General features: G+C 36.9%; 1 protein-coding gene across 12 annotated transcripts in view; it reads right to left on the bottom strand.

Moving 5' to 3' along the window:
- Nucleotides 1-19,853, bottom strand: part of TENM3 (teneurin transmembrane protein 3) — a 1,337,386-nt gene that overhangs the window by 1,316,625 nt on the left and 908 nt on the right. The gene's annotated exons all lie outside the window — the stretch shown is intronic.

Raw genomic sequence — 19,853 nt, 5'->3', positions numbered from 1 at the left:
CACCAATTTAGCAATTCTTAAAAACAATTGTGCTCATTGACATACCGACTATTTACTTCAAAAACATAGGTTTGCAACAGGAATGAAATTCTTTATATAGCTTCCCTGTATTTAAATATTGAATTACCCAAAATGTCACTGGTTCTTCATTTCAAGCCCTCAGATGCTGTAGATAGTTATGATCTATCTGTTACTCTTTAGAAAAGTAGTGTTTCATTCAACTTTTAAGCAGCCCTTCAGATCTGCCTGCCAGTCTACCTTGCTTCTGATTTATTTAAAGCATTTCTCCTCTCTGCTTAAAAAAGCACTTTTATTAATAATTATATTTTTATTTTCCTATTATATCCAAAATAGTCACTCTTTCATATAAATGTACTTCCTCTACAACTTGCAACATTATTAAGCAATAAACAAAAGTTTTACAGCCACCTACCTTTTAATATCTGAGATATTACTATTAACTTGGATCCCACCACAGCTAAGCTTTTAGCTCACTTGTTCAAGACCTTTTTATTTTTTTTATTTTTATTTTTCTAATTCCTGAGTCTATCAAGACTGGATGCACAGCCTGTCTTCTTCAGGCTTTTTCTCCAATGACCATAATACACAGCTCTGTTAAAAATCTGACATCTGGGTTCCCGAAGATACAGAGTCATGAATTGAGGGACATTAATGCAGTCCATACTGATTACAATCTCTTGAGAAACAGTTACACCACTTTCTCACTGCAACGGATTAAGTGTGCATCTTCAGGATGTTTCTGTCAAAAAGAAATTATAGTATCTCCTTCCTGAACTTGGCCAGCAAAGAAGCATGATATCAGACAAAAGACATTGGATCACTCCACTCTGCTTTACAGATTTACGATACTAAATTGCAGAAGGCAGCAGAAGAAAACTGAGTTCTGATGGAGGAGTATACAGTGATAGTTTATCACAGGAATCACTCGAGTGGACTTTATTCAAGAACCACTCAGTGGCCATTGATTATATGCTTATGAAGTATTTAACTTGTTACTGACTGAAGGGTCTCAGTGTCAGAATTTATGAACAGGCTGGGAAAGCACATGGCATAATTTTACTAGTTTTGACTGCTTGCAGAAGCTGTTTATGTCTCTTAGGAATAATCACAGATTATATGAAACTGTATATTAAGCATGTAGAGATATATACATATACACACCAGCATACATATGTAACAACATGTAAACGTAACAGATTAATGCATCACAGTAGCTTTGCATAGTCTGTACGCCATTATATACTGTAGTCATAACTTCTTTTTTCCACTAGGCCACCTGAAACTGCTGTAGTACGCAATGAAATCAACATGGCTAGTAAATATTTACGCCATTCTTAATATAAGATTACCTAGAATATTAATATTCTATTTATAATAGCTTTTCAGTACCTATAGCAGGTTTCCTGTACCTAAAGGGGGTCTACAAGAAAGCAGAAAAGAGACTCTTTGTCAGGGAGTGGAGTGATAGGACAAGGAATAATTTCCTTCTTATTTCTAATCTAAACCTACCCTCTTTAGGGTAGGTGAATGAAACCTACCTCTTTAGGGTAGGTTTAGATTAGAAACAAGAAGGAAATTCTTCACTCAGAGGGTGGTGAGGCACTGGAACAGGTTGCCCAGAGAAGCTGTGGATGCCCCATCCCTGGAGGTGTTCAGGGCCAGGCTGGATGGGGCTTTGAGCAACCTGGTCTGGTGGGAGGTGTCCCTGCCCATAGCAGGGGTTTGAAACTGGCTGGGCTTTAAGGACCCCTCTATCCCAGGCCATTCTACAGTTCTATGAGACAGAAGTGTTTATATAAGAAATAATCAGCCAAAGCATGAATTTCAGTCAGCCTCACAGTAATAACTTCAGAGCAAAGAAATTAAAGGACCTTACCTTCTCATGCATTACTTCCAGATACTATATGCATAATTACATCATAAGTAAACCCCTTCAAGTTACGGTAAATAAATGTGTAATAGTGTAACAGTAGCATAAAAGTAAACACGTGGAATTGCTTGTGAAGATGCACACTGCTTTAAGGGGTAAAAAAAGCTCATCAGGCCTAGTGTGATTCTTCAGATACTCACATGTAGCTGCACAGCACTTGCACCTCAATGGTTAGTCCACATTTACTTCCCAAAGGATGCAACATGCACCTATAACATTTTTAGCACATATGAAATGTCAATGTAGGTCGTCAAAGAAAAGGTCTGTTCTGCTGTTACATTGTGGTAGAATGACCTTCATATCCATATAGCTTCATTATTTATTTTAGTTCTATTTTGAATTCAAACAGTGAGATACTCCTGCAGTAATTTTTAATCACACTGTAGATTGCAGGTACTTCCTATAACCCTCTCTCTCTCTGTATCCCCCTACATCCTCTCCCCACCCCACACATTTCCACAACCCTGGGTTCAGCTGCCTGTATTCCAAGGATCCAAGACCTAGCTTGGATATGGCCAAGCTGCACAACCTTGACACAGACTTTTGCAGAAATTGCAAAATTGCAACAGATAGCTGTGAGAAAGTCTGTGGAAATAGGCACTAAAATTACAATGGTAGAACTGCTGAGATGGAACTGTTCGCAGTTCAAGGATTCAAGATAAAAGACACCAAGATGCAAAGGTGTGAAGTATTAAATGAAAACACCAGCTAATCTAGCTGGGAGCCCTTGACTCATTGGCAGTGTTGACAGTAGGATTGTCATGTGAGTGGTTTCAAAGGAATCCAAGGAAAACGGCAGTTTGTCAACACTGGGGATCCATTCTAGGCAGCTGTTAAGAGTGGCTCTTGCCTGTGTTCTGCCTGCTAGGAGGGACTTTCAGTGTACTTACCAGGCCTGGTGACTTTAATAACACTTAGCCTAGTAATTTGTTAAATCCTAGCTACCTTAATGACTGCCAGCACAATTGGTTTACTTTTAATTCGGCACACGTTACCTGCAGTCTCTGTGCACAAGGCTGCAAATGACTAAACAAAAGGAAGAGTGGTAACACCCCCAAGTAGTTCTGTCTGCATGGTCAGCTTAGTTCACTCCCTACTCTGCTCTCATGCCTGCTCGGTAGGTTCGTTCACTTGTGGCTTCCCTTTGACTGTGAGCTATTTATTGCCTTCTAAGAAGAAATCCAGGCCATTACCAAGAGTTTTCTCCAAGGTCCACTGTGGACCAACAGCGTAGCTACACACCACACCAAGCCCAGCGCACACCACCCTAGACAGTTAGAGCAACCCTGGTAGCCTCTGCACTCCTTTCACCTCCAAACACCCTCACACTTGGTCACAAAAAGAAACATTAAGAAAAAACACTCAAAGCCACACCTCAGAACAACTCAAAACAAGAAAAAAGATGCTTTTTGCTGTCACAGGAATATCAGTCCACACCAGTTTGCTTTGGGATCTTGTCTTCTCCTTACAGTACTCCACAGTATAAACAGTAGTAGTAATACAAGGTATGTGTTCTCTGTAGAAAGAAACTGAGGAATTACCAAGCAGTCTTGAACCAAAGGCTAAATATACTGACTCTTAGACACTACATGCAGTTGCTTAATTCTTCCAGCTACAGGATGAAATGAACGTATACAGGTTTTTTTCTTTGTGGTAAGAAAACACATGATTATAAAACCCATCTTCTTCCTCCGCTTCCTCTTCTGCATCTGGTTCTTGACATGATCAAAGTTGTCTCTTTCCACCCCTCTACAATTTGCTCATATAAAGAGTATCCAAATAATGATGATAAAAGTGTGTATGATCACTTATTGACATATACTGCATAATTATCGACTAGATGCAGCATCTATTTTTGATTTTATCATGATCATTGTACCATATATAGACTTGCCGATGATGAAGATGAATTACTGAGAAGCAGATATGAGAAACTCAGCTACTGTTCAGCATTTTCTCCATTTTATATAAAGCAGGCAGCTTCCCCCATTCTCTTCAGACAGCACCATGAAGGAGCACACTAGGTTCTTACAACAGCATTGAATCACAAAAAGCTGGTGTTGGAAGGGACCACTGATCCAACCTTCTGTTGAAAGCTGGACTTTATACTAGGTTATCCAGAATCCTGTCAGACTAAGAGTTGTGTCTTGATTTCTACTTCAAATAAGGAGAATCCCACCTGGAGAACAGGCAACCTACAGTTTGTTCTCACGGTCTCACATCTAAACAGAATTTCCCTCTGAAGCATAATGTGCCTGTTTCCTTGTTCAGTCATTGAGGATCGTCATGAGAAAAACATCCTCCATTTTCTCTGTAAAAACCTTGTATGTATTGGAAGACTGTCTAGCTTCCCTTTGTTGGGATCTGAGCCTCTTCTCTAGGCTGGAGAATACACCTGTACTAACAAGTTAATACACATTTTTAGTACATATTTGTCTTGTCTTAATGCGCTCAAGCTCACCACAGCTCCATAAAGTGGAATGTAGATATCCTGTCCTAGAACCTTAAAAAGATAACAAGTGAAACTCTAGTCCTTTCTTCTTTTGCACCCAGTCTGCAATTTCCTTGGAATTGTTCTACTATAAAGCTCTGTACTGAATACCTTTCCAAAATTATATGCATGATGCTGGATGAGATGAGTTTACACAGGTAGTTGGAGTGGCCTGTCCAAGTAAATGTATAGGCACATACCAAAATTGTTGTGGATTCTACTATCAACTTAGAAATGCACAATAAATGCCATTAGGTACTTCTGTAAAGTGACTATATTTTTTAGTCACTAACTCCTTAGCATTTATGTGATACAAAAGAAGTTGAGATGTTATGTGGTAGTAAACGTTATGTATTAATCCTCACCTAATGTATTTCACCCACTTTTAGGAAAGCATGATTTCCAAAAACTTAGTATTATGGATCTGGGTGCCAAATGCCAATTACATAATACACAATAATACTTTGTGTTATTGATTATATATTATTTTATTAATATTATACATTATTTAGTCCCTAACAACAGGATTAGAAGCAATATTGTGAAATAATTATTACATGCAATTGAAACAAAGAACATTATTGTTCTGGATCCTCATGTCCTTAGTATAAGTACTACAAATACTGCCATATTATGGAAAAATCTATGGCAAAGATGAACCTAATAATATAATGGTGCTTGCCCTGCACCCATACATACTTTGTAAATTCCAGAGTACATACATACAAATATTTTCGGAACTTCCCGGAATTCTTGATCTGTTATTTGGATTTTACTCTACAACACACTCAATGTTTTGTCAACAGAACTTCCCTTACATTCTCCATTTGTCTCCATTCCATCTCAGGTTGGAAATTACAAGAAATTTCTTCTCAGAAAGAGTAGTCAGGCATTGGAACATGAGGTTCCAACATAAGAGAGGTGGTGGAATCACCTTCTTTGAGGGTGTTTGAAGGTGTTTAAGGTTGGACCTGGTCCTTGAGGACCCACTTTAGTGGATGATTTTGGTGGTTGGGGAACGGTTTGCCAGATCATCTTTGAGATTTTTTCCAACCTTAATGATTCTATGATTTAATAAATCTCAGAACTAACCTGTGACAGAGGGAAAAGTAGCTTGGGATCACATTTGAAATGCTGCTGAAAAGACCACCTCTGAGTAATAATCAAGTCTAATATACACAATACTTCATAGTTGATCATTTTCTTGATTATAAATAATGATTATCATGTCTTCAGTTCTCACTCATGATTTGTGAAATGCACATTAGTTGCTAGTAAACTGGCTGGCACACTTGTGGTGTTAATATTTTAAGGCTCTCTACATTTCAGGATTATTTTTTTCCACTGAACTAAACCCTCCTGCAAAGAATAATGTTCATGTAAGAAAAGTGCATAATCTGAAACACTAAGAAACCCTTTTCCAGACTTCCAAATTTGATTCTTTAATGTTCTTTTCCACTGTCCGTATGAATACTTATAATTCTGGTGATAGCGTAGCAATGCCTGAAAAGCCTTCTTTAATACCTGTTCCCTACACAAATGCAAGTCATCATTTTACTTTACACAACTACAGCTGTAGTGAGACAGATGAATTTTCTGAAGACTGCGCTCATTCATCTTAAAAGAACAGTTCAGCCCATTTTTGTTACAAAGCGTAATAAACAGTACTTAGCATTTTTGTTATGGCTTACGAGCTGAACTTCTTTCTTGTTTTGGTAATTAGACAAGATCATCAAGCTTTATATCTGAAGCTTAAACACATAGAAATGTCTAGATTTTTATATCACAAAGGAATGCAGCACAATTAGCATTCCAATCTTTGGCCATGCCACCTCTTTTCAAATAAGAAATATAAATAAGTTTAGAGAGAACTACAAAAAAAAAAATCTGTAGTTTCAGGTTAAACAGTTGGATAAAGAATGAAACTAAGAGATTTATGAATATTCATAAGAATATTTAATAAGGAAAAATGTACAGAAAAAGACAGCTGGCCATTTAATTTACTCTGTTCCTCACTGGGATAATACTGACAACAACTATGTTGGCACCATGAGAAAAAACAGTGAAGTCAGATGCAGAAAACCGGGGAGTTTACAGTTTAATAAAAATATATTAGTGGTAACTGAGCAATTGGTCATATTAAATATGCAAGATATTCTTGCTTCTACTCTACTGTACGTGTGATGACTGAACAAATTGACAGCGAATGTATTTCCTCCACCCAGGAACCATTTTAAAATATAAGAGACTCATTGCTTACTGTATTTTAGAGAGGGAGAAACACGTTAGTGCCATGGAGTTTAGATTTATATTTTCATTTCAATTCTGGGTGGATTTTGGTTTGTTCTTCATTTTTGGCTTAAAGGAAGGTAATTGCCTGGAGGCCTTTGAGGGCACTACCACTATACAGGCTGCCTTTTTTTTTTAAAAAAAAAAAAAAAAAAAAAAAACTTTTTACTTGCAGATTGCTAAACATTATCAATCAACTATAAAACAATACATAAATATTTTCCCAATATTTTCCCTAGTCAGATGATTGAACAATCTACATGGCTGTTTGAACCCTGAAATTCCACACTAACTCTGTGATCAAATTCAAGCTCTCTGCTAGTCAAAATTGTAATTGTGATGCTAACTTATATTAAATGAAAAAGATTCCTTTTCTATGAAGTGTGTAAAACGTTGTGATAATAGAAATGTGGCTCAAATACTTCGGCAAACTTTTTTTCTAAAGCTATACATTCTTTATGTACAATAGCTGACATTTGCTAGCAATGACTAAATGCCAGATCTTTTATATCGGGTTCTGACGCTGAATACTTGTGTGTCTATGACCTTAACAATCAACAGATTTAGTTTCCTGACTTGAGACCCTTATTCTAGTTCCTACTCACAGATTGAATCTGTTTACCCAATAACATTCCAATGAGGGGAAAAAACAGAATACAAGAGTGAACTCCTCTCATATTTGCTATGTTGCATCTTTATTTCCACTTCTCTCAAAATTATTTGTTGCAAGGTAATAAAACAACATAACCTGCTGCTTCTGTAGGACACAAGTTATTAACTGAAGTCCTTTCAAAAGATGGCAGATTGAAAGCCCGGTGTTCCCGCTGTGCAGGTGCCCTAAGCGCCAAGCTATTTCTGCAGTCGCTGTTACTGCCCTCTTGAAGTGAATAAGCTCCTCTCACACTTAAGTGTTTAACCCTAGACAAAGAACACCAGATTTCTGGCACCTGACTGAGGAGAGCCTTATAATGTACAGCCCTGACATTTCAGTATTTCAAGCCCTGAAGAGATGTGGGATGTCAGACAAAACACCATACCTCTTGCATTGTTTTCTACTGACCAGCTCGGTGCAGCCTTACAATGAACACGTAGTTCTCTAACCATACCCAAAAAGACAGACAGTTTCTCCAGGAAGCACAGAGAGCTGGAGTGCTCTAACTAGGACTGTTCAGCATAATTGCACTGAATTAAAATGTGTGCCTGACCACACTTGATCAATCCAGAAAGATTCAGGACCATGCACAGCACAGGCAGCTACTGACAAAATGCAGTCATTAGGAATGGGCATCTTCAGCTCAAGTTCAGACATCAGCTTGAGCGTAATATCAGATAGAGAAAGCAAAGGACAGGAAGAAAAATGTCTTGTAAAACAGTATTAAGAGTGACGCTACAAAGGGCACCTAGTAAACGAGAAACATAGCCATTCAGATTGTAAAGCAGATTAAATTAGCTTCCCAAATCAACACAGTAACACTCTTACTGTTAACCCATAGAAGCAAGCCTCAGTGACAGACTGAAAGGGCAATAGAGCCAGTCACCACCTGACCACAGTCTAAAAGTTGGTTGTTTTATTTTATTTTATTTTTTTTTTACATGGGTATCACAAAATTGATTACCTACATTGCTGGATTTCAACCAAACAACTGGCCTACCTAAGAAAATTCCTCACAATAAAGCACCTTTGTATGATAATTGAGCTACAAGATAAGATATATGTCTATTACATAAAGTGATTATTGACTATGAGAAGCTTTCAATTTAGTAGAAAATTACTTTGTATAAGAGCTCTCCAGAGCCTGTGACAAAGGTTACATTTAGCTCTTTTAACACATAGTAAAAGAGAATGAGGCTTCCACTGGCCTCCTGTATATCAAATCATCAAACAATGGAAAGCAAATTAAGTAACGATAAAACTCTTTCCATAGCTTTTAAGATTCTGTCCAAAAGGTAATTTCCCCAAGAAGTGTACTGAAAGGAAAACTAGTTGAATCTGAAATTCATTGACAGTATTACTGTTCTCACCAGCTACATACATAAAGTGTGAAAATTTAACATTAGCAAAGACCTAAAATTCACTGAAGTAATAAGAAATTAATATCCTAATTTCTGCTGTTAACTGTAAAAATAAATCAGAAATAAAATCCTTTCAGATAGAACTACAAAAAAAATGGGAGATCCTCTTCTTCACCAATTTAAAGACCATTATGAATTATTTACTTAAAATTTTTATCAACTTATTATTACTAGAAATTAAAATATGGAGGATAAATGGGACAATAAGATAATCAGCTAATTGAATCTAAGAACAGGTTTCAAGGCACTTGTCACCTTGAAACTATTCAAAGGTTTGGAATTTAAATCCAAATTGTAGTAGCGCATTATAGAAACACTTCACAGAAACACACACACACAAAAAAATTAGAGACTACAGTATCGTCGTCCTTTTCTAAAAGAATTGTCAACTTTTCAGTATTTGAGAACACACATGCTAACAAAGAAGCAAATTAGTTAAGTTCAGCTATGTTCACATTTTACCAGCTATTCTTGCACTGTAAGTTTTCACATCTTTTTTGTGATTTTTCATCATTGCAAGAACGGTGATATAACCCTTCAGTATACAGTGGGTTACATTAAGTACTAAATAGCTCACTGTAGAGCCCCTGTTCAGTAGAGAGCTACAATACTCCTATTTTCCAAGTTCCACTTTGTAGAAAAAGTCTAAAAGATCTTTGTAGAAAAGGTCTAAAAATAGAGTGATTTTCACTTTGTCTTTTTTTGCCAGCTAGTATTTTCGAAAGTCAAAACATTTGTTTGCACAAACAGAGCAAATAAATCAAGGTTCTAAAATTAAATTTATTCAATGTGTCATATGAAATATTTTACTCCAGGAGAGAACTGTGTGATAATCTTAGCTTTAACAGCAAAACCGTATGTACTACCAAAAGAGGTGAGAATGAATGGATGTAAAAGAAAACAAGTTGTTATCATTGTAGCATTTGTTACAAATACCTGATTTCTCAGATTTCTTAAAGTGATGTACTTTTAGATTTATATTATCACTACAGAGTTGAAAGTTTCTTTATGGGCTCTCATTTACATGTTTTTAACTCTGGCTTGAACATGCATGAATATTAGCAAGATTGGGACCTGGGATTTTGTATTTTATTTTTTTTAACTGACGAATAATACAAAATAACCAAGTAGAATTGAAGAATGTCCGTTTTGCGTCCACCATATGCAACTAAAAATAGCAGATCTTTGTTTCAAAAGCAAAGAGCGTGCCTTTTGTGCAAAAGAAAATGGTGTTTTGCACAGCTGTTGATTTTTGAACTACTACAACTGTTTCAATTGGGAGTTTAGCTTTAAAGTTTATGGAAATTTACACCGAAGTTTCATGTGCAATGAAGTATTTACCCCACCCTCCACCTAGAAGATAAAATAAAGGAATAAAGATTTCCCAAATGTAGACTATTTTCTACAAGCAACATGTGTTTTTTTTCCCTCTAATCTGCCTAATCCTCCTCCAAGATCCTGGACAAGAACTCATTGGTAATTAATAAAACTGTCTAGCCTACTCTTATTGCCAAAATGGACACAAATAGAAATAAAACTTGAGATGACTCAAACCAAAATCACTGTTAGAAGGAAGCTGAATGTCACTTTTAGAACAACGAAGTTGTGCTTAATAATGCTAGAGTCAACATTTTATGCTTTCTTCAGTTTCATACCAGCTAATTTAGAGAATTTATATAAGAACGGTAAAGCAGAGCACATTACACTGGAAAATGTGTAACCCCACTTAGATATTTATTTATGTTTCAGTACCTTCAGAAAAAAATTTTGAAAAAAATAAAAGATAACAAGGTTAAAATAACCACAATAAATCACTGGTCCAGCAGAAAACTGAAATTGTAGCTTCAAGTCCCACACAGTTCAGCATTCATCATTTTCCCAGTGGATTTCAATACGCTAATAAAATATGTACATATTCATAGTAATAATTAAAAAGAGACAGAGCTTTTAGTTGGTGGGCTTTTCTTGTTTATTTTGCCTTTTTTTTAATTATGTGATATGATTAGAAGAGGATTATCACTTCAGAGTAAGTGTGGTATTTCCTTTAGCTAGAGACAATTTTATGAAGAAAAGTCCTGAGATAAGGAAAATGAAAAGAGCAAGATGTATAACATGTATGTCAAATGTGAAAAAGATGTTAACAGCCCTTAAATCATGTAAACTCTTTAGTTATCAGTGAGTTAGAATTAAATGAGTATCATAACAAGCTACTTGTGTTTAGCCATTTTTACAGCAGTGGCAAGAACAAAATGCTAAATACAGAGGGCCTGTCATCGATAATACACATACGATAATACTGGTGGCATTTCTCAGAAGAAAAAGTTTTGAGGGACAGAGAGCAAGCTGACAAAGTAAAATCACAGAAAGCAAAGTAGACTCAATTTTTACTTTGCAGTGCCACATATTGTTCTTGTAGTTGTCTGCAAAAATGATTATATTGGAAAACAGACATTCATGATTTTGAAAAAGTGCAGGTATACTGTATATTACTTCTACATATTACATAAAATGAGAACTTTAAACATTTGGAAGAGTTAATCCAGAACTTAGCCATCCAGGTTTAGTATTGTTCTCTATAGAAGACACAAAGTACTGGCTTCACTGACTGAAGGAAGGCTTTTTTTTTTTTTTTTTTAATTAGTTTTTAATTTTAAATCAAGTTCACGATAGCAGTTTGAATGCTAAGTCCTGAAATACCTTGCTTATGACTCTCCATGAACCAGTATTTCTGCTGTGGTTACTGAAGGCATTTAAAAAAAAGAATTTCCTAATGACAGTTCAACTTCTGTTGTGGGTTGCCTCAGAGCCCAGACTTTGCAAGCTGTGAACACGTAGAGGTGCTCATTCATCACCTTGGAATACTGAAGGAATGTCTAGGAAATGTGGGAAAATTTCAGGGGTGTTTTTTGTTTTACTAGGTCTGAAATAACTGTTAGTTTAATATGCATTATTTTCCACAGGTTATATTTTCCTGTATATGTTTTGTCACTGTAGCTATTTTACAAACATGATTGGCATTTCCAAAATGCAGTCATCTAATAAGTAAGGATACCTTCACTGCAGTGAAGAAATAGAAACAAGGTATTCACTGAAATGTAAATTGACATAAACTTAGAAGTAGCCTCCCAGAAGTAAGATTGAGATGGATTACCATGACAATGATGAAACAGAGCCTTATACCTGTGTACCCAGTTTGCATCTTTTCCCTGGATAAATTGACAAGCTTTTCATGCAGCTAACACTTCTCTTTCACCAGCTTCAAACCAGCTTTCAAAAAAAAAAAAAAAAAAAAAAAAAAAATTCTTCTTCTGTAACTCTGAGCAAATATGACTGCTGAGCAAAACTCTTAAGCAGATTACAGTTTGTGCACTAATGAAGAAATTCAATTTTAGGCAATAGATTGCATTTTTAAGATTGAAAAAAAATACTATATGGTTACTGCATCTCTTCCACATGCTTTCCTCTTTCTATGCAAAACATAGGGTGGGCTGCTATACAGATTTGACAATAAATCTTTTTCCAGGCTACAGGTTATTCACAAAATGAATTGTTTGCGACTCAGATTTGGCTCTCAAAATACCAACTTAGGAGCATTTATGTGGGAAGATGCAGAGCAAGGAGGCAGAATCAGACAAATAGTCAGAGAAAAGGGTAGTTACTCACAAAGCTCAGGAGGCAGCAGTCAGGGCTGACCACAGTGAAATCAATCACAAGCAGCTAAATACAATAATAGCAGAAATACAGTTGCACCTGAGAAACAGATGAAACCAAAATAGAAGAGCAAGAGGGAGACCTGGGGGAAGCGATTGTTGTTCCGAGTAAACAAGAGCAGCAATAGAAAGTTTTGTTAGCCAAGAATTATTTCCAGTAGATAGCTGCATGCTATTTATGCTATATCCGTGAGTTATCAGTACCTAATGAGCAACATGGAATCTTTGGGGTGTGATCCAAAGGCCATGAAATTCCCTAGAAGGGGCAGATACAACTATGGTGGATGGGTGAGTGAAAGAAAAGGTGCAAAAAAGACGAATACACTTAAAATTTAACTAGGTTTTCCAAACTTGTAAACAGGAACATATTTTACATATTCTTATATATTTATTATAGTAGATGTGCTGCATATGCAAGTGTATACATCTCGATGAGACAGTGGAATCTGTTTTATCCTTGTAAAAGACAGCAATCCGTTCTCATTAAATGCACACGCCATCTAGCACAAGAGAGTTCTGTCCCACTCTCCAAGCGGGTCTGAAGCTGTTATAGCAGAGCACAAAAGAGTAATGATAACAACAAAAACATACAAAACCGCCTGATTACAGAGTACAGATGGTGCAAAGCATGAAGCAGAAGTTCTCCACATCATTCTTCTAGTAGCAAGGCTGGCTAAACCAGACCCCACCTGCTCTTCCCTTCTAAGAGGTTTAATGCTGCCCTTACTTTATACCATCAGTATCACCAGCAAAACTATTTGAGACAATTCAATATGATTAAAGGTCTTCCTTATCCATCCCCCCCACCCGCCCCTGCAGAATTACTCGGTTTAAATTGGTTATCTATATAGTCCTCTAAATAGTTCAACTGAATAGGTTGTTAGACAGTAGAAATGAATAGCCAAAGAGTTGGAACAATTTAAGTTAACTTTTCCATCAAGAAAAACGTGTATGGAACCAAGACTTCAAATGTCATGTACAGTTTTTGAAAATCAGCTGCAGATATTCAGTCAGGAAATGAAAAGATTCTATGTGAAAGCTTTATAATGAGGAAAAGAAAGAAAGCTTCAGAGAAAATACCAGTTTTCCTTTCTCTAATAAAGTTTCTCATTCACTGACTGAAGATAGTGAACCTCCCTGTGATTCTTTACCATTATGACAACTAGCAGCCGAACCAAAAATTGACAGAATCCTTCACAATATTACTCTACATGACACTAGCAGCAGTGTGAAATTGAGTGTGATCACAGCCCCAGTCAATCCTACTGGTTCAGGGAGTTTTCAGTTTAGGTCAATTTTATCTTCAGATCCTCCTGCTCTTGAATCACAGAAGTAAAGAAAACAAAGATAGAGAAAAAGACAGTAGGATGAAAGTCTATTAAAAGGAAACAAGGGCAGAGAGATTTTAGAAATTGCTAAACGCTCTTCCTGTCCTCCAAGAACACAAGTCCACGCAGCACGACATAAATCCTGTGCATATAAAAAGGAGTTCTCCCCCACCTGGCTTAAACCCAAAGAATCCACGTACTATTTGAGATTCAGGCGCTCACACCACGTCCTCTAACAGTACATTACAAGCTCTTCAAGAGACAAACTTTGTATCTAACTCCATAGATACAAAGATACCTCTTACTCAAAATAACTTTTTTAAAAATAATTTTCTCCCCCTTGTTGACTAATCTTTGTCCTAAGAACTTCTGACAAGGTAGTACTTTAAATCCTTCTTTAACCACGGTCCCTCTTCTCATCACTCCTCCTTTTTCTTTATGTTAAATCTAGTCCTCACTCCTTCTGTTCCTACTGAAGAATAACTGCTCATCATCCCCTTTGATTGTTCTAACAGCTGTTGCTAGTTTGCCAATCAGTCCCATGCAATCTCCTCTCATTCTTTTCCTGTGGTTTCTTCCCCAATTTTTGCATGAGAAATCAAAGAGTGTATCGGAGTGAATACTCACAAAGCTACGGAAGTATTTTCTAGTGAGTCTAAGGAAGGGTGGTAAAACCTAACCTTTATCCCACTTGTGTCTCACTGCTGCTAATCCTAGCTATTGCTGAAGTAAGCCCTAACTATCCAACCTTTTAAAAAATAAATAAATAATAATAATCCTCATTCTAGAGCATTTTATAACAATCTACTATTCCTTTTCCCAGGGACACATAAGCCACAATAAATCTCTTTCAATGTGAACTAAAATTAATTAGTTTAGTCTTGGAGTTGCAAATGAGCACATTTTACTTCCTACTGCAATAGACTACGAATACAAATGCAGTTTAATCTAAAAGGCAGCTAAAAATCCAATTAAATTAACAGCAGTTTTTAAGTGAATGGACAGTACTTTCTTACCCACTGTACCTAATTCACTGGCTATTCTCAGCCCACACCCTAAATTAGCAGCAGATCTGCTAAAATAGAAAATAAAGGATGAATCTGTATCAACTAGCATATCTTTTTCTCAAAAGCTTGATTTCCCCTTAGACTACCAGCTCGTCCATTTTGATTCTCATCCCTGTATTTCACTCCCTTTGCTGCAGCAAATAGTTCCAGATACTTTAAAAATTACCGTCACAAAACTTGTATGTTATACTGAAATAAAGGACCACATTCAAGGAACATACAATTCGGTTTCGTAATCGCTCCAGTCCAAGAACAAGTTCTACCCCAATGATTTGCAGGGGTTAGCACACCACTGAAACCGTATAACATACAGTTGCAAAGGTACTCGCTGCCAGTAACAGATCCTCCAAAATGAAAGTTAAAGTTGTTAGCTTCCAAAAAGAAAAGTATTAAGCAGACTTTACTTCCAATGAAAGATTACACTTCCTATCTCTTGTTATATCAAGTCGTAGTCCTAAAAATATGAGCAGAACTCATCACCAGATTAAACATGTATGTAGTGTCTGCAAGAGCAGGGCCTAAAATGGGTTTTACCAGTCATAATGTTAGATGGTTGCCACCGCATAAATCTGTGCAATTTCAGATAATGTTGTTAACAGTTCAAATGCTTTCATCTGAAATCTTACATATAATGGTCAGTCTGCCATAAAGCGGAATTAGCTGCCAAGATAACATCTCCCAGGGCTGAGATGGAGGTGGTTCAGACCAAACTTCAACAATCTTCACTCTTGCTGTGACCTTGGGGCCACTGTCCATTGTCAATTATCACATGCTTCATCCTTCTTTCTTCCTCACCCCACTTGCTCAGGAAGTAGATAAATCTGAGCTCAGTCCTTGCTGGCTGCTTGCCTTCCCCTGCCTTTGCCCTGCTCCCTGCCCTTGAAAATGGCTGATGCTCTTTTGAACATCATTATGGCTACATCTCAATGTTACCCTGTCCCAAGGGAAAAGAGGTTTAAAATAAAAAGGTAGAGATCAATGTGGGAACAGTACTTCAGCCAGAATGATTTGTCACATACTTCTAAAGAGATTAAATCAACAGGATTTTTAACACTATTTTAAAGGCAAAATGGTTCCTGAATAAACAGAAGAACTGTCAATGCATATTTGTCTATCAGAAGGGAAGACCAACTCGAACACTTCCCTTTTTATGTTCAAAACACTCCTGTTCCAAATATTCCGCATGGGTCAAGATCACACGCAGCACAACGGAAGCAGATCTGTCCTCTGGTTCTGCACTACCAGGTGGCCACGACAGCACGTTGTGGCATACAGCTGCCTCTCATGCATTCTCTTCCCCCGGAGGAAGTAAACACTTGAGCTAGCAGAAGTGCCCTGTACCTGTACAGACAAGGTCTGGAGCAGGTGCCACCATGTGTGTGACCCTACTGATTTCTGATTTTTCTCATTCAACAAATGAAGGCAAAGCAATGCTGCTCTCATTAGAGTACTACAACAGAAGCACGATGAAAAGATTTCTCTGTGGGGGCTTATTTAAATTTTTTTGCAGAAACAGTTCCTATTGAACTGACAATGCTGAAATATGCTTGTTTTTCGAAAGTGTGTCTGCTAAGCCATGGAACTTATATTCAACAGGAGACCATTACGCTGTCATAACATTCGATTCCACTTACATTACCTCTTAATAAACACTGGAACATTTAGCAGCTATTAGCAAAGACATTCTCAAGAGTTCTAGATTTCAGCAGTGCTCACAGGCAGCCTGCCTTTAGGTACTACACTGCGATAGTTTAAGATTAGAGATGCAATTTGAATTAATAAAACCGACATCATGTTTGACTCATTCATATTTCTAGAGGAAAAGTAGTTGCAAATACTCCATGCTGATCTTTCTGCTTGCTACAGTTAAAATATTTCTTATGCTCAAAAAGAAATCTTTGCAGATTCTTTCTTATAGTATAGAGTATTTTGGGGATACCATATACTAGATGAATTAAGTCTCTAAAGCAATTTACAAAGCAGATAGATTATTTCACTTGCTAAGACTTACTTCACAAAACTACTCATGTTCATGCAGTCTATATAGGCACAAATATATATATATATATATATATATCAGTGCATGTGGGTGTGCTAAACTAAGGTCAGTCTTCTCTGTGTGACGAACTGTTAGTCATCAAAATAGCTAGTCCTAGAGAATCCATCATTAAACTGCTAAATCAGTAAGTCCAGAAGTAACAGGTCCACCTGTGAAACTTAGTTTCTTTACAGACCTGAATGAAAGAATGCAATTTCAGAAGCACAAATGTATTTGTAACATAACAGAGCTGCAAGTCATCTCGTATGACATTAACTTTACTGCACAAATACAAGTGTAATTTAATGCTTTAGTCATTCTGATAATTTGCAAACCGTGACTCTGCTAAGTCCATGGAATTTACTAATCTATAACTTCAATTGTTATCATTAATACAGTAACATGCTATTATAATGTATAAAAAGAAATCTCAGCATCTATGAAACCAGCACATTGGTTTTTTTTTAAAAGCTGTATTAGTTTCCTCAAGTCCAATTCCAATACCTATCAGTAGCAATTATTACTTTATTAGCTGCACTAGAAAGGTTTTCAGATACTAAATTTCATAGCCTGTTCACTCCAATGCATTAAAGAAATTCTGCATCTCTGCTTCCTAAATATTTGTTTTACCCAGCATGATTTGTAATGCATCCTGTAGCTTCAAAGGCAGCCGTAGAGTATTTTACCATTATGACAGAGGCAAGCACCTAGAAGTTGACATTCCTTCATCTAACAAGCAATACGAGTATGGTAATCACACAGGATTTAAGAATGTCTTCGATTTCCCTCCCTCGGTATTAAAAACTGCATTTTCCAATGTTAAAGGTTTTTTTTGTTCACGTTGAGCTGTGATTTTTAGTAAACACAATGTTTCTAGATGTACTATGTGTAAAACTCTAGTATGTATAAAGATCTGTGTTAACGGAAGATTCAGAAGAGCAGAAGGGTACTGTCAACCTAGTAAGGACACTGAGTTAACATTACTACTGCAGATGTTAAGGTGCAAGAAAGTCTTCAGCTGGCCCAATCTAGAAGCAATGCGAAAGAATATGCTTAATAATGTTGGGGAATCTTCTTGCATAGGTTTACAAATAAGAGTTGGGAAAAATATGCAGATGTTGTAGAAGATAGGTATCTGTGTTTCATTAGGAGGATTTTCCAATACGTTCATTTTCTTGTAAAACTCGTGCTGGAAGCGTTATCATAAAATATTTGGAAAGTTGTGTGCATATTTTCCATAGCAGCTTTATACAATACAGTATGTTATGGAAAGCATTTTTGATATTCTGTTTTTCCCCCCCCAAAAAAAAACAAACAAAACAAAAAAAAATTAGCATTTTCTCACACTCCATGTTGTACCACAGACACTCCACAAATCCAGATGTCAAGACATCAGTGTTTTGTAAATCTTTGATAACATGTTCAGCTATATATTTATCAGCTGTATGGAAAGTCATACTTTTGTTTTGGAGGAAATCCAACCTTAACATTAAACTCCATCTCATTCAAGCTAACATTTTTACAGGAACTGAAGGGAAAGAAACCAAAAGCTCCATTATTCTGATTTTTTAGAACCTCTCATTTGAGAACGCATAGAATGGAATTCAGGTTCAGAAGAAATATTTGGATAGCTTGGCATGCGAGAATCAAGTGTTTGAGAAATGTATCTGCAGTAGTGAAAAGAGCAAGGTTGGGATACAACACAGAGAGACTCCCAAGTGAGAACTGCAGTACCTGACACAAGATGAAACAGACTAATTTTACAATTGTGAACTTAACTTTTGTGAAGCTCAGCATTTTCACCGACTTGGGAGACACACTCTCCAAGCACTTTCAGTATTTAGACTGGTGTTTTGGGAGTTTGTTTATTTCTGCATATTTTTATTTTTTCTTTTACCTCAAAAGAAAACAAAATTACATCAAAGACAAAACCAAAGACTAAGGGAATAAAGCACAGAAATATAAGAGCCCATATGGACATAACAATTTTACAAATGTGTTAATCTCTACACAAGTTCCAAAAATAGAATATCCTATTCAATTTGTTAAATTCAATCTCTTATTTAATTTAATTTCTGGCATTTTCCTTCAATACATCTTTGATGCAGACAGCGGGAACCATTCCTCTGTGGAAAAAAATACGGCAGCCATAACATAACGCTGCACTGCTGCTTGTTATGCCAACTTTATTACACATTATACCGAGAAAACTTTTCAAACCAAATGCAACAGGTTTATGCAGCTATCGTCTGAGCTTCTCATAGAACAATTTCAAGCTAGGCAAGAGATATGAGAGATTTGGAGAAGAAGGAGTTCAGAAAATAAAGTTTAACCATGCAGAAATGGATTAATTCATCACTGTTACTGAGCAGTGTATAAACTGGTATGCTGTTACTATAAAAAAAAAAAAAAGACTACATTCACTGCTTAGTTTGTAAAGGACGACAAGAGGAGCGTTGCTACAGCATCTCCGATCCAGTCTTCAACAGTGAGCAGTGCCTATTTCTAATCAGCATAAGTGCCGGAAAGTGACATAAAACTCAGGCAGTAAGCAGCAAGTGCCATGCACCTCGAGCGCAATTATCAGCCCGGTCTAAGGATGCCACTAACAGACGGCAGAGGATTTCACCGGACAAAACCCCCAAATTTGCCTGCCTTTCGACCTGGCCTCACAAACCCCGAGGTGTGCAGCTGTGCTTCCCTGTCGGAGGAGAAGCGAGGTACATTCACAGCCTGCTCTCAGCCGATGCAAGGTACGTCCCAGTGCCAGCGGCCAAGCTAACAACTTAATTACCACGGTCCTTCTCCAAGTGTTACCGTCACCGCAATACAGTTATTAAATATTCTAACACCCTATTCACTTCCCTGCAAGAGTGGAGCTTACTATTTTAAGAAAGCCTGCCTAT

The sequence above is a fragment of the Aythya ferina genome, assembly GCF_964211825.1.
Source record: "Aythya ferina genome assembly, chromosome: 4".
Lineage (NCBI taxonomy): Eukaryota > Metazoa > Chordata > Aves > Anseriformes > Anatidae > Aythya > Aythya ferina.
Note: the sequence above shows the minus strand (reverse complement) of the source record. Positions and strands in the feature narration are given on the sequence as shown.